The 15,339-nt window shown below is 49.1% G+C and overlaps 2 protein-coding genes across 6 annotated transcripts in view; one reads left to right on the top strand and one right to left on the bottom strand.

The window, feature by feature from the left end:
• Positions 1–15,339, top strand: part of CBY2 (chibby family member 2) — a 151,454-nt gene that overhangs the window by 111,098 nt on the left and 25,017 nt on the right. The gene's annotated exons all lie outside the window — the stretch shown is intronic.
• SIAH3 (siah E3 ubiquitin protein ligase family member 3) overlaps positions 1–15,339 on the bottom strand; it is a 69,767-nt gene that overhangs the window by 47,329 nt on the left and 7,099 nt on the right. The gene's annotated exons all lie outside the window — the stretch shown is intronic.

Here is a 15,339-nt window from a genome sequence, read left to right as displayed (position 1 = left end):
GTTTTTCTAAGAAAAACTACCTTAAAAAACCCATACGTCTCCAAGTTTCAAGCCTTTAAAGAAGCAACAGCTTACATAGCTAATGCAATAGTAGTTAATGCAGCTAATATAATAAAGAAGCACGGCTGACTGCGTTCTCGCTGCTTCTGCCTTTCCCGCAGCGCCGCGAGGTAGACGTGTTGATCTTACCCACTATGTATTAAGTAAATTGAGGTTTAAGAGGACAAGTAACTCGCTCAAGGGCATTGAGCTGGCAAGCCCAGGCTGACTTGTGTGTAAAGTGCATTGATCTCAGGTGTGCAGCTTGGTGAATTTTCAGTCTGCGTGACCCAGTAACCACCACTCCGATCAAGACAGTGGACACTTCGTTTAGATAGATGTTTCAGAGTTACATACTAAGCCAGAGACTGTTAAATAAAATACGTGTTTTCGGGGCGCCTGGGTGGCTCAGTCGGTTAGGCGTCTGACTTTGGCTCAGGTCACGATCTCGCGGTCCGTGAGTTCAAGCCCCGCGTCGGGCTCTGTGCTGACTGCTCAGAGCCTGGAGCCTGTTTCAGATTCTGTGTCTCCCTCTCTCTCTGCCCCTCCCCCGTTCATGCTCTCTCTCTGTCTCAAAAATAAATACACGTTAAAAAAAATTAAAAAATAAATTAAAAAATAAATAAATAAAATAAAATACGTGTTTTCTTCCTATCTTAATAGATAAACACCTTCATAACACATCAGAAGGCCAGCCTTAAATTTAGAGGGCCCAGACTCCTCAGAGTTCCAGAACGTGGTGGTGGAGAGAGAGAGTTGGCCATGGGCAGCCCGCCTCTCTTTTCTTCCCATCTCCGTCCCTGTCCCATACCTGATGTACGTCCGTGGCCACCCTGGCCTGTACATCTTGGTTCTGTCCACAGTCTCCACAAAAAGGAAGCCGGGCCTAGGGGCATGCATACTGGTGGCACGGTGTGCCCTTGGAGGGTAGATCTGTAGAAGACAAGCTCTGGATACCCAGGGAGAGGCCTGGGAGGGAAGGTGCAAGCTCCAGGCGGGAACATTCACTTGTGGCTGCAGATTCCTCAGCCCACAGGTGGGACTCGGCCTGAGGAGGGCCAGGAGAGACTTGCAGAGCACCGGGTTTAGGGAGCCATCTTGTCAGGTCTCAGGGTGGTGACTCCACAGAACTGAGATCCTGTGTCTCCATCAAGAGACCATCCTCTTTATTCTCAGATTCACTCTGAAGAGCTCAGTTTGGTTAAACCCCTCTTCAGTGAGCGCTTGCCGTATGTCAGGCAATGAGCCACGCGCCGAGATGGATGGAACTTGCTCCCAGCTCTCTGGGGCTGCAAGTCTAGTGGGAGAGCCCGGCAGTTAACAGTTTTGCATCACAATAGGAACACACACTTTCAGGGGAGGGCTTCTGGAAGGGGATGACATCTGAGCAGTCTTGAAGGGTGAGAAAGTGCTAACCAGACAAGGAAGTAGGGGAGGGTATTCTGGGGAGGCATGAGTTAAGAATGGTCTATCTAGTGAGTGTGGAAGGGTTTGAGGGATGGCATGGGGAGTGTCAGGAGAGGCCAGCATAGGTTCTACCAGGAACATGGACTATTCCTCCAGGCCCTGGGGGAGCAGTGGAGGCTTAGAGCAGAAACGGGACAAGGACAAATTGACAATTTGTCCGTGTAGTGACATGACTGGCGCGCCTATGGAGACAATGAAATTGAGTAGAAGATAATCCGGGCAGGAGTTAATGAGGTCTGCTTATTCATTGATTCGATAGATACCTACTGAGCCCTATAATATGCCAGGCATTGTTGTATACTGGGGGTACCACAGGGGGCAAGGCAGAAAAAGTCCCTGTTCTCAAGGGGTTTACCATATAATGAGAAGGCAAGGACACTGTGGATACATAAAGAAATAAATACTTCAAATTATTTCAACAGATGCAAATGCTATGGTTAATGAATATTGGGATAGAGATAGAGGGGAGATGGGGGGGGAGATGGAGTAGCTCATTTGTACATGTGTTTCTTCATCCAGAATGGATGTATGGACGTATGTATTAAAGCCTATTTATTTGAGAGAGAGAGAGAGAGCGAGAGCGCGCACATGCGTGCAAGCTAGGGAGAGGCAGAGAGAGAGGGGAGGAGAGCATCCCAAGCAGGCTCCGCATCGTCAGCACGGAGCCCAATGCAGGGCTTGAACTCATGAACTATGAGATCGTGACCTGAGCCAAAGTCCGACACTTAACCTACTGAGGCACCCAGGCGCCCCTAGAATGTATTTATTTACCGAGGACCTCCGAGGGGCAGTAGCACTAACATGGAGAGAGTAAACAGACACGGTCCCTGTTACCACGGCATTTATGTCTCATGGGAGAGCCAGACATGATTCGAATATTCCATCATTGGAGCTTGTACTTTGAAGAAGGAGCATGGGTCTCTGAGAGTGTAACCAAGGAACCTGACCTGGCACGCGGTGCGAAAAGGCTTGCTGTGGGTGGGTGGGGGGGCAAGGTGAGCGCTATGGCTGAACTGATGCCAAGTGGCTAGAGAAGGAAGACAGGCTTGGGGGGGGGGGAACCCCGCCCTAGGCAAGCAAGGGCTCTGCCCTGCCCAACTTTGTCCAGGAACTTTGCCTTCATTTTTAAGCGAATTATATATTTTTACTATGATAAAATCTTAAAACACAAAATTTGCCATTTTTGCTATTTTAAGTGTACAATCCAGTGGCATTAATTACAGTCATAATGTTGTATGACCACCACCACTATCTGTTTCCAGAACTTTTTTTTGCCATTCCAGACAGAAAGCGTGACCCTTAAGCAGTAACTCTCCACTTCCCCTCAGCCCCTGGTGATCTTGAATCTACCTTTTGTCTCTGTCAACTTGCCTATGTGAGATAGTTCGTATGAGTGGAATCATGCAATCTTTGTCCTTTTGTGCCTGGCTTATTGCACTTAGCACCGTGTCTTCAAGGTTCATATATGTTGTAGCATGTGTCAGAATTTTATTGATTTTTGTAGCTGAGTAATATTCCATTGTAGGTACAGACCGTATTTTGCTTATCCATTCATCTGTTGATGGATTCTTGGGTTGTTTCCACCTTTTGGCTATTGCAAATAATGCTGCTGTGCACATTGGGGTACAAATACCTGTTTGAGCCCATTTTCAACTCTTTGACATGGAATTGCGGGGCCACACGGTAATTCTATATTAAATGCTATAAGGGACCTCCATACAAAAAACTCCTGTTTTTTTTTGTTGGTTTGTTTTTTACAGGAGCTGCACCATTTCACATTCTCGCCAACAGTGTGCAAGGTTTCTGGTTTCTCCACGTCCTTGGCCAACACTTGCGACTTTCCAATGCCTTTGCCTTTACCCTAAGAGCATCACATCTAAATCCTCTCTGAGAACCTTCTCAGACCTCACGTTGGGCAGGCAGTCCGAGGAGTCCTCACTTATGGTAGGACTTTGATGAGGGTGCTTTCCAGTGGAAAGAATTCCAGGGAATACTGCTCAGCATCTGTATTACCAACGTCAGCTAGAAGGCAGGGATGGAGATGGGAGGAAACTGGGAAAGAAAACTGGGTAAGAGTTGGACACTGGTGGAGAATTTGCGGCCTCTCCCATGAGTCAAGTAGGTCTTGTGAGGGTCCTTTTAATCTCTTTATCATGATGCCATTCCCCTAAGAGTCCCTCAGTAAATAAATATATCTTCATAGCCAGAGCTCAACAAAATAGACACTTGAATGAGTGGGCCACTCCATTTGCTTTTCTCCCTCACCTCTTATCTGCAGTGCCTTTTGAAGAGCCAGCAAGGGTTCTACTCCCTCAGGGGCCCTCAGGCTCCTGTCCCGTGGACCCTACCAACCTTCCTGGGTCTTTTCTGGTCTTTTCTGGCACCGAACCACTGCCTGCCTTGAGAGTTATTCAACACGCTGCTCACAGCGATGCTAGAAATTAGAAAAGAATAGGCAGGTTGCCTTGAGTCCCTTTTAGGGCTAAGCAAACAAATAAAAGAAGGAGGAAGGGGTAACTTATCCAAATAACACTCTCCACCCACATTGTGATATAAAGATCGCAGTGCACTTTGCTAGCTATTTTCTCACCCGAGCCTCACCATAAGCCACTGAAGTTGGCAGGGCGAGTGCTGTTTGCAGGAGGACAGATTCGGAAAGGACAGGTGACCTGCTGAAGGTCAGAGCGGAAGTGGCAGGGACGGGTGGGACTCCATGCCCAGTGCCCGCTCCCCCCACCCCCGCCCAGCGCAGTCCGTGACTCACGCCTGCCTTGCTGCCCCCGCACCTGCTCAGGGCCCCAAGGAAAAGCTCAGCCAGGCTTTTAATAATCAATCAAGAATTTTCCTGAGGCGTCTGCACAGACTTTTGGCTAGTCTTCTCAGAAGCTGTTCTTGCAAAATGCTTTCTTATTTTTTTGCCCAATCAGAACTGAGGTCAAAAAAAAAAAAAAAGCCCTTCCATTCTCTTTTTCTGCACCAGCCAGCCTGGCAAAGCCGATTTCATTCCTGAAATTCAAATTGGAAGCCGCCTTCTGTTCTCATTAGTTTGGGTTGTAGCAGTCATTACATTCTAAACAATTAATCCCCGAATGCCAGTTTCTTACTAGAATTATCCTGGACCCAACAACTGGTTTTCTTAGCAGGAAGGCTGAAGCAATTATTCCTGGCTTTTGTAACTAAACATGCTGTGCTTGGCACTTTACAATGTTTTCATCATCATGGAGTTATCAACATTTATCTCTATCAGGGGAAAGAAAAGGCTGTCCAATTGTGAAGGCCCAGCGATCACACAGACCTGTTTACTGACATCCACAGGCTCCCTGGGGCTTCTTCCCTTTGCTTGGAAAAGAGGGAAGAAGTCCCCCAGGCCCCAGGCCCTACCTGTTCTCAGACCTGGGGGTGTCTGAGAAGTAATAGAAAACCAAGGGGAAGAGGCGGTGGAGGGGTCTCAGGCTAGACAGTGTCCTCGGCCATATGGGAGGAGGCTTTGGGGCACAAAACCTTCCTTCCGAAGCTGGGCTCCCAGAGTCAGCAGGAAACTGGGACTCTGGTGGAGTCTGTGGGATTTCTCTTTCCTTCCATCGGGGAAGGCAGGGCTGCTCTGAGTGGGAGACTCTGGGGTAGCCGGCAGTTGAACTCACCCTGGGCTGGGAAAGGCCGGCTTACCTTCTCGTGCATTTACCCAAACTTAGGCCTTCCGGCGAGGTGGCATAATAGGAGACACACGACCAGCTCTGGGACCGGGCGCCTGTGTTCATGAGCCTGGCCTCATTGGTCCCTGCTGTGAGCTTGTGAGCACATTGCTTACCCTCTCTGTGCCTCCTTCCTCACCTGTAAAGTAGTGACAAAGATTGCTCTATTTTACAGGGTTATGTTGGAGATTGTGTTAGTATTTGTAATTAGAATAGTGTGCCTGGCACATGGTAAGTGCTTTACAAGTATGTGTTTAAAAACAAGTAAGCAAGAACTCCCCTTAAGAATTGAAGGGGTTTTAATGTTCTTTCGCCCCCTTTAGGCCCGAGAGCCCACAAGACAGCATAAAGACAGAAAGAGAAAGCTTGGTCCCCCATCCCTCAAGCCACAAAAACCCCTGATTCACTTGAGTACACCGGCAAACAAATCTCACACCCGTGTTCTTTTCAAAGTCAACCTGTGGCACCGCGGGGGTAGGGACTGTCCCAGGTCTCAAAAGGCGGAACCTGAAACATCTCCCAGCAGCACGTAGAGAACTAATCTTCAGATGATCAACCCCTAACCAGTTAAGGTGGGGGCAGTTGTAATACAGTAGATGGAAGCCAGGACCCATGAGATTCCTCTCTCCTTTTACTGTATCACCGTCAGGACCTATGGACCGTGCACGCCCCCTGCCCCAACCCCCTCAACGTCTGGTAATGACGACACCATCACCAATGGCAATAATAGTAGCTGGCACCTGTGTAACATTCACTCTGTGCCAAGCACTTTATCATATCAACTCATTTAGTCCTTACAGCAACCCTACAATGCAGGTACTATTGTTGTTCCCATTTTACAGGTGGGAAAACTGAGGTATAAGATAAACTAAGTTAGAAGTCCAAAGTCACAGGGCTGATAGCTGTGGAGACAGTCATTGAACCCAGGTAGTGTGGCTTAGCATCATACTACATTTTCCTGTATCATCGACCTCAACCATGAGCCTAGATCCAGCCCAGGCTCAGAAACCCAATCCTATCCTTAGGCAGGAAGGATCTGGGAGGTTGGACCAGGTCTCGCTGTTTGTCTAGCTCTGGCCTTATGACTGTCCTCTTCATACTGAGTTCATAGCGTAGAGCAGGCTTCAGGATACAGGCTCTATCTTTTTTTACGAATATTTTATTTTTGAGAGAGAGTGTGAGGGGGGGAGGCGCAGAGAGAGAGAGGGACAGAGGATCCGCAGCAGGCTCCGCGCTGACAGCAGAGAGCCCGACGCGGGGCTCGAACTCACGAACCACGAGATCATGACCTGAGCCGAAGTTGGACGCTCAACTGACTGAGCCACCCAGGCGCCCATCTCGAATCTCTGTCTTGGTAACACTCTCAGTTCTCCTGCTTCCTTGCCTTGTTCTTACCATCCTGAGCCTTCTACTTATTAATTAGAGCTACATTTACTAAGCACCTACTCTGTGCCATTCATTCATTTATGCTAAGGCTGAGGACACGGGGCTCACCATCTGATAGGGACACAGACATGCAGACAGCTGCACGGAGCGAACGAGTCTGAGGGCTGTGATTAAAACCAGCGCAGCATCCGTGAGATAGATGGGGAAAGCGGTTACCAGGAAAGGCTTCACAGAACAGGTAGCAGGGGCTCCTTCCTGCTGCCACACCTCGCTGATGCCAGCCCGTTGCCTAGAATTCTCGCTGCCTGTCTCTTTGCAGGCTGTCTCTTCATCCTGCCTGCCTGGACATACCCATGTGACCTCAGAGGGTAAGAAGGACTTGCATTTGTCACCTCTATTTTCTAATTGGTTGGAGGAAAATGTGCAGACATCTGCTGTCCCAGCACCTGCTCCAGGCAGGGGGATGGTAGGTTCTAGCGCCCCCTGGACCACCTGGCCATCCTGCTGTTGTGAGGCTTGACGTCTGTCTGGAGTCGTGCCCTCCATAACGGCAGCCCCGTCCGTCCCTGGTCTTCCCGACTCCATGTGGAATGAACGTCCTCCCAGCATACCTTCTACTCTAGATCCCTTGGAGAGATCTGGGGCACCTGAGGGGATCCCGCTTACTAATTCCTCACCCAGATAGCAAAAATTAGATGCAAAAGTAAGTCACCTGGTGACTTTGGATAAGTTCAGTGAATCATACCCCATCTTTAAAATTTTCCCTTCCTTGCACGTCAGGGATTTCTTTCCTTCATAATTCCAAATTCTTTCCCATCCCCACAGAGTCCCTTCTCACCCATTAGTCCAATTATGACAGAAGCATTTCCTGGAGACTTTCTTATTTAATGTGGAAAGACAAATGAAGAGAAACAAGCAAGGAAGGAGAAAGGAAGGAAGGAAAGAAGGAATAGAGGAAGGAAGGAGAGACAGCAGGCAAGAAAAAGAAACCAGTGTTTATAAGGGCACCACTATGTGCTTGGCATTGGTCAAAGTGCTTTTCTGTATATTTGCCGCATTTAATCCTCCATTAGCCTTACACAGCCTGCCTTATTTTAGACAAGGAAAGCGAAGCTCAGAGTGGTTAAGTCCCTTGCCAAGGGTCACCCAGGAACATTGGAGCTGAAGCCACATCTGAGTCCAAAGGCCACGATCCTTATAATTTCTGCCACTCACTCTGAACGGGTACAATGGGTACAAATCATACAACGAACCCGCGTGCATTCACCGTCTTCCTTCCAGTTTCTTTCCCCTGTCACCGCACCATGTGGTTCTAAACTGCCTCAAACCTCCTTTGAAAAGAGGCAGCATGTAGATGGGGTCAATGAGGAAGGGCCAACCTCTAGCCAAGGTCACTTTGGAGGGAGGCACAGAGCAAGTGTCACCGTCTCCCCTGACAGATGGAGAAGCCAAGGTGAAATGACTTGCTCAAGACCCGGTGGGACCGAAGCCAGGCTCTCGGTTCTGAGAAAACCTCCTCAGCCAAGGATTCTCAAGAAGTGGGTGGTAAGTGGCTGGGAGCTCGCTTTTCCGCCTCTGATTTCTTTTGGATTCTTGGAGAGCCTCGTGAATCTGGCACGTGCTTCAGTAAGCACACCGAGAAGGGTCCAGCTGGCATTTATTTAATTACCATAAACAGATGTATCACTTTGGCTTCAGTGAGGTTGGTTCTTGATGTGCTCATCAGCCCTCCTGCTTACGGGGAGGCCGGGCGGGCACGGGGGCGGCACAGGGTCCCTGGGGCGCCAGCCACCCCCCACCCCCACCCCGAGGGACGCTGGGGCGAGCAGGTGTCACGGGGGCTGGATGGTCATGGCACTGGTGCCAGGGGCACTTTCCTCACAGACGCGCCATCATCTCTTCCTTCCACGTCAGAGTCTCCCATGAGCCCTGTGTGGCTCTCCGGGACTGTCCCCAGATGTCAGGGCTGCTGGAGGAGGCGCCTGGGATTTACTTTGGTGATCTGCCCTCGGCAGCTCCCGGCTGAGCGTTTTGCTCCCGCCCTCTAAAGTCAGTGTAAACACTCCTCTGCATTTCTCCAGCTTGCACACTGGACACAAAGCTCATCCACGTCGTTCCACTTTTCTCTGACAAGCTCACCTCGCAGATGGATGCTTCCCTCCCTCCCTCCCTCAGTTCTTCCCACAGCCGTTTGGGAAAGAGAAAACGTTTGAAAGGAATAAGGGGGAAGGTTTACCAGAGATCCAGGTGGACGCTGAGTTAGATTAGGTAGAAAATGGTCATTGATATTTCATTTCTCGTTGATTTTAGAAAAAAAAAATTAGCGATCAATGTAGCTGCCGACTCAGACATCCCTTCGCCTGACAACACCTGTAACCAATTATTTATTTACTTATATCGAAGTAAAACCGGCATATAACATTATATTAGCTTCAGGTGCACAACATAGTAATTCGGTATTTGTATACACTGCAGGGCGATTGCCACAATGAGCCCAGTAAAGTCTGTCCCCACACAATTGACCCCGATCACCCTTTCGCCCGCCCCCTCCCTTCTGGTAACCACCAGTCTGTTCTTTGTATCCGGGAGTTTTGTTTTGTTTTGTTTTGTTTTGTTTTTTAGATTCCACATATAAGTAACATCGTACAATATCTGTCTTTCTCTGTCTGATTTATTTCATTTAGCATGAGGCCCTCAGAGCCCATCCATGTTTTCACAAATGACAAGATTTCCCTCTTTTTTTTTATGACTGGGTAATATTCCGTTGTATGATATCTATCTCTCTCTGTATCTGTCTAAAGATATGTAGATATATATCACATTTTCTGTATCTACTCCTCCGTTGATGGGTACTTAAGCTGTTTCCTTATCTTGGCTATTGTAAATAATGCTGCGGTGAACAGAGGAGCCCATATATCTGTTTGAATTAGGGTTTTCATTTTCTTCAGATAAATACCCAGAAGTGGAATAGCCGGGTCAGGTAGTAGATCTACTTTTAATTTTTTTAAGATTTTTTTTTCTTATTGATTTATTTGAGAAAGAGAGAGAGCGTGCAAGCAAAGGGCAGAGAGAGAGAGACGGAGAAAATCTTAAGCAGACTGTGCATTCAGCACAGAGACTGATGCGGGGTTCGATCTCACAACGCTGAGATCATGACCTGAGTCGAAATCAAGAGTCTGTTGCTTAACCGACTGAGCCATCCGGGTGCCCCTGCTTTTAATCTTTTGAGACACTTCCATACTATCTTCCATAGTGGCTGTACTAATTTACATTCCCACCAATAGTGCACAGATGTTCCTTTTTCACCATATCCTTGCCAACGCTTGTTATTACTTGTCTTTTTGATAATAGCTGTTCCGACAGGTGTGAGATCGTATCTCGTTGTGGTTTTGGTTTGTGCGATGAGTGATGTGGAACATTTATTTGTGAGCCTGTCTTCTTTAGAACAATGTCTGTTTAGATCCTCTCCCCATTTTTGAATCGGATTTGTTATTTTTTCTACTGAGTCAAGTTCTTTATATGTTTGGATGTTAACCTCTCATCCGATGTATGATTTGCAAATATTTTCTCCCCTTCAGGAGGTTGCCTTTTCTTTTTTCTTTTTCCTTTTTTCTTTGTCTTTTTTTTTTCTTTTTGCCAGTTTCCTTTGCTATGTACCCATTTTTAAACAAAAGGGGTCACGGAGCACAGATTTCCTTTTATGCACGGTAATTTGGAATTGAGCGTGTAGGTAAAGTGGTTGCAAAGTTTCCCCTGAAGCATCTTATGCAAATAATAGTTTTTATTGAGCCTGAATTTGGAGGGCTATGCTCTTTGTAGAAGTTTCCAGACAAGCAATTGTGTTATCAAGAGGGAGACACAGCTTTAGATAGAGGTTAAAAGCACCAGCTAACCTGTACTGCTCATTAAACGCATCCTTGGACAGGTTACTTAATCTCTCTGTGCCTTAGTTTCCTCTTGTGTGAATTGGGGATACAGTGATGGCATTGTTCCGAGGATGGTCAAACAGGCAATTCAGGTAAATCACTTGCCACAGCAGTTGGCAGTTTGTAAGTGCTCAATAAACATCAGCCAATAATAATAATTTTAAAAGGCACGCGCGTATCCATAGTCTTAACTTGGGTTCTCCAAAAATAGAGCCTGAGAGAAAGATTTGGGTGCAGGAGTTTATTTGGAAGGTGGTTCCAGGAAGCAGGAGGAAGGAGGAAAGTCACTGCTGTAGGCCACAGGGGCTTGATTCTACCAGGCGGCACAGAGAAGCCTGGAGAATGCCTCCCAGGACCGCCCGCCAAGAGCTGGGGCAGCTACGTGTGTGTTTGACGTATATACACAAGGGTGAATAAGACAGGATCCCACCTCGGCGTTTTTAAATGAAATCTAGTCCACTCGGTCCTCGTCCTCTGGCTCAGTTGTTGTGAAAAGAGAGCACTAATGGACGACATGTCAAGAAGTGCTTAAAGGCACAGGATTTGAGTTTAAGAAGGCTCCACCCCAGTGAACAAGCTCTTCCAGCGTTTTCTGCTTTGTTATTCTGTAGCACAGAGGAGGAGAATCGCATGCCATTTCCCGGCGAGAACTAAACGCACAGCATTTCCCACAGTTCCTGGACATAGCATGCCTTCCACAAATGGCAGCCACCGTGTGGCTGTCATTGTCATTATTGTTATCACTGTGTGCGTACCCGACGGCGGAAAACAATTGTCTGATGGTTGCAGGATGTGTAGCTGGCTTAGCTTCGTGCAAGTCATAATACACCCCGGACTTACAGAAAGGAAACCCAAGGTTCCGGTGGCTGGTTGACCTTGGTGAGGTCGTAGGAGTTAGATCTGGGGGGCCCTGGTGTTTGGCTGCAAAGCTGGGCAGATGATGAGACTGACTGGCCAGTCTCACAAAATCTGCTATTGACCTGCCTGCGGTTCTGCCTTCCTAATGCCCAGCGAACCCCCTCTTCCCTCTCCAAATGTGGTCTGTAATGGCCTTGCTCCTCCATAGAAGACATTCTCCAGTCTTGTGCTGGGAGGCCCAGCCTTGCTCCTTCCCCAGGCCACTCTCTCCTAGCTGGAGTTCCTGGGGCCTCGGCTGGAGACAGCCCTGCAGCACACAGCTCCCTCCTCATCACAAATTTGTGATTAAAAATACATTAAAGGACCGAGAAATTATTAAGAGATATGGCATCTTGCAAGTCAAACTGACATTTCCGGTTAGATCACAATTCTCACTTAGCCCCAAGGACCCTGTTCGATGGCTAAAAACATTAGGCTGGTTTCAGATCTGCTTTCTGAGGGCATTTTCACCTGGGGCCCGGGGGGTAAGATGCAAATGTAGCTTTTTGTACCAGAACTTGATCCGTCTACTCTCTGAAAGTCTGGGGTTATTGCTTCGTGGCTTTGGTGAAGCCATTTGGAGCCTCATCTTCCGTCTGCTGTGTATTTGAGCCAGTACCAGAGACCCAAGGAACATTGACCTTTTTAATGCCCTGCTGTTGCCTGGCTGGTTTACACCTGGCACCTTGTCCTGAGGACAAGGACCCCCTGGGAAGACATCCAGCATTGCCACAGGGTCCTATTATTAGAGAGGCAGTGTCCTTAAGCAGCGCTCTCCTCCTCCAGCAGTGTGGGGTCACAGAGCAGTGGGCTGTGCCCGTCATCAGCTCTGACCTTGGGCAAGTCCCTTCATCCCTTTATCATCCTTGTTTCTCAGACCAGGACCTGAAACTACAGCATCACTCTAGCTCTCTTATCTTGAACAGACTGTGCTTCAAAATCTTGGCCACTGGACAGACAGGTCACGTTACTGCTGCCCCCTCCCTCCGTTCATTTGGAGCAAGAGGAATTCGGTCACCCACACAAGTTGGGCAAGAGAAGCTTGCTCACCTCTTGTGCCCTGAGTAATATCCCTACGGGACACAGCTTAAGAGTAATGATGGCTCCCTTGGGGCGCGTGGGTGGCTCACTCGGTTGAACGTCCCACTTTGGCTCAGGTCATGATCCCACAGTCTGTGGGTTCGAGCCCCTCATCGGGCTCTGTGCTGACAGCTCGGAGGCTGCTTCGGATTCTGTGTCTCCCTCTCTCTCTGCCCCTCCCCTGCTCATGCTCTGTCTGTGTCTCTCAAAAATAAATTAATGTTAAAAAAAATTTTTTTAAAGAGTAATGGTAGCTCCCATTTATGGAGTATTTACTATGGGCTAGGTGCTGTGCTGAGCACTTGACGTACGTGACATTATTCCATCCTCACAGCAATCATTTTACAGGTGAGGAAATTCAGGCTCGGGGAGGCCAGAGAAATTAGTCAAGGAACAACAGAAGAACAGCATTGGATACAAACCCAGATCTGTCTGTACTTTAAGGCCTCAACTAGAATGTTGCTCCTTTCTTTCCCAACACTTTCTTTGTCCCTTGACCTCCTTCCTGAGGCTGCAGTGGTCAGTCACAGATTGGACAGGAGAGACGTGTCTTGTCCATCTCCCTCTTATTCTTTCTTCCGCAGTCCTGGGGGTTGGCTCTCCCCCTCCACTGGGCTTTGCGTCCTGTGGTCTTGCACTGCTATTCAGAGACCACGCAGGGTCCCCAGAGGTCGGCATCCTCAGAATTACCATCGATTGTGCGAGTGAGCGTGAGTGTGTGTTTAAAATTTTTTTTTAATGTTTATGTATTTTTGAGACACAGAGAGAGAGAGCATGAGCGGGGGAGGGGCAGAGAGAGAGGGAGACACAGAATCTGAAACAGGCTCCAGGCTCTGAGCTGTCAGCACAGAGCCCGACGTGGGGCTCGAACCCACGAACTGTGAGATCATGACCTGAGCTGAACCCGGACGTTTCAACGACTGAGCCACCCAGATGCCCCCGTGAGTGTGCGTTTAGAAACTCAGGCTGGAGGGCGGGAGACCCAGGTCTGTGGACTCGCTTAGTACTTTTAGAAAGTTCTCTCATAACAGTGGGATCCAGGAATTCTTTCCTGGCTCAGAAAGGTCAGAGCATCTCTTTGCCGCCCCCTCCCTTGCGGGGCCTGCAGCCTGGACCCAGCCACACCCCCCTTCATCCTTGCCCTGCTGAGAGGGAGCCTGCTTCTCAAGGCAGAGTGAACCGAAGGGCAGAGAGAAAACGTCCAGTCTCCCAGGGAGCATGCAGCGTTTGCGCACGGACGTCTCCCCACCCCGCTGAATCTCTCAGTGGTGTCACCCAGCTCGGATCCACACCCTCCGGATCCGATGCCCCTCACAGAGCCACTTACCCATGTGCTTACTCAGCTGCTGCTAATGAAAAGACGTCATGCATAAGTCATGAGGGGCACGTTTCAGGATGGGTGGAGATGGGGACGTTATCTACACGCCTCCTGGCTCTGTGAATGACAGGGCACCCGGCTGATCAGCCCCTGTCCCATGACAGGCACCTGTGTCCTGAGACCCGGGCCCTGTCCCATTGGATGAACGGCCTCAGGACCCAGGCAGCATCCAGTGTTGTATGGAAGCGATGCCTTAAGGACAAATCTTACTTTTATATAAGGGGAGAAATTGTGCTACTCAAAATTCCCTTCAAGGCCAAGGGCGATTCACGAATACCAAAGAGCAGCAAGCAGGAGGCTTGCAGAGAGGGCGGGAGGGCAGAGAAAGACAGCCCGGTGGGGCTGCAGGGAGTGGACGCGGGCTTCCAAGGAGGTGCTTTCATCGTAATGACCATTGTTGACAGTAACTGCTGCCGTTTACCGACTCTCCTCCGCGGCAGACATTTTCTCGTAGGCGCTCAGTTCAGTCTCAAGGCCACCCTAGCAGGTGGGCACTGTTTTCTCGCTTTTAAAGATGAGGAAATGGAGCCTCCGGGGGCTCAACCATTTGTTCAAAGTCACACGTCTACACGTGGCACACTCTGGATTTGACTTCAGGCCTGGCTCCCCCAAAGCCCGTGTTTCCCCGCCCCCCCCCCCCGACACCCACTACTTCTCCCCGTATTGACCTGGTGGGTGTAAAGGGCTATGCTTTTGACTATGTGTCTCTTTACTACTTGATTCAAAAAACACAATGTGCACGCAGAATGCAGGTTTGGTGAAGGGGGATGATAGGTGCGTGGTGCAACCCGCGGGGTCATACTGCTGGCCCAGGGCTGATGGGGTACAGGACGGGGGTCCCTGTAATTTTCTGCTCTGACGGCACGCACCTGCACGAGGGACATTTCGTTGGGGGCTAACTTCAAGGCAGCCTGGGACAGCGCAGGGGATATGGGTCTGGGATTAGGAGACGTAACTTAACGCTTCCATTTCTGTCGCCGGATGGGTTGACATTTGCAAAAGTTGTGTAGTGGGTTGAGTGGCGGCCCACACGATGACATGTTCACATCCCCTGGAACCTATGAGTATCACTTTATGTGGCAAGAGAGTGAATATGACATGACCCAAAGGTAGGATTGAATTAAGGGTCTCGAGAGGAGAAGCTTATCCCGGATGAACCAGGGAGGCCTTAAATGCAATCCCACGTATCCTTGTAAGATAGCCACACAGAGGAGAGGACACGCGGAGGAGAGAAAGGGACGGTGGGACACCACAGAGGCAGACATTGGAGGGATGTGGCCACAAGCCAAGGAACACATGGAGCCACCAGAAGCTGGATGAGGCAAGGAGCAGAGTCTTCCCTGGCGAGCCTTAGAGTGGTCAGGGTGCTGCTGACACCTTGATTTTGGACGTCTCACCTCCCGAACCGTGAGGGAATGCGTTTCTGTTTAAGCCCCCAGTTTGTGGCAGTGTGTTACAGCAATGCTGGGAAATG

The sequence above is a fragment of the Acinonyx jubatus genome, chromosome A1 (assembly GCF_027475565.1).
Source record: "Acinonyx jubatus isolate Ajub_Pintada_27869175 chromosome A1, VMU_Ajub_asm_v1.0, whole genome shotgun sequence".
NCBI lineage: Eukaryota > Metazoa > Chordata > Mammalia > Carnivora > Felidae > Acinonyx > Acinonyx jubatus.
The sequence above is the reverse complement of the archived record's forward strand: the minus strand, read 5'-3'. Positions and strand labels throughout refer to the sequence as shown.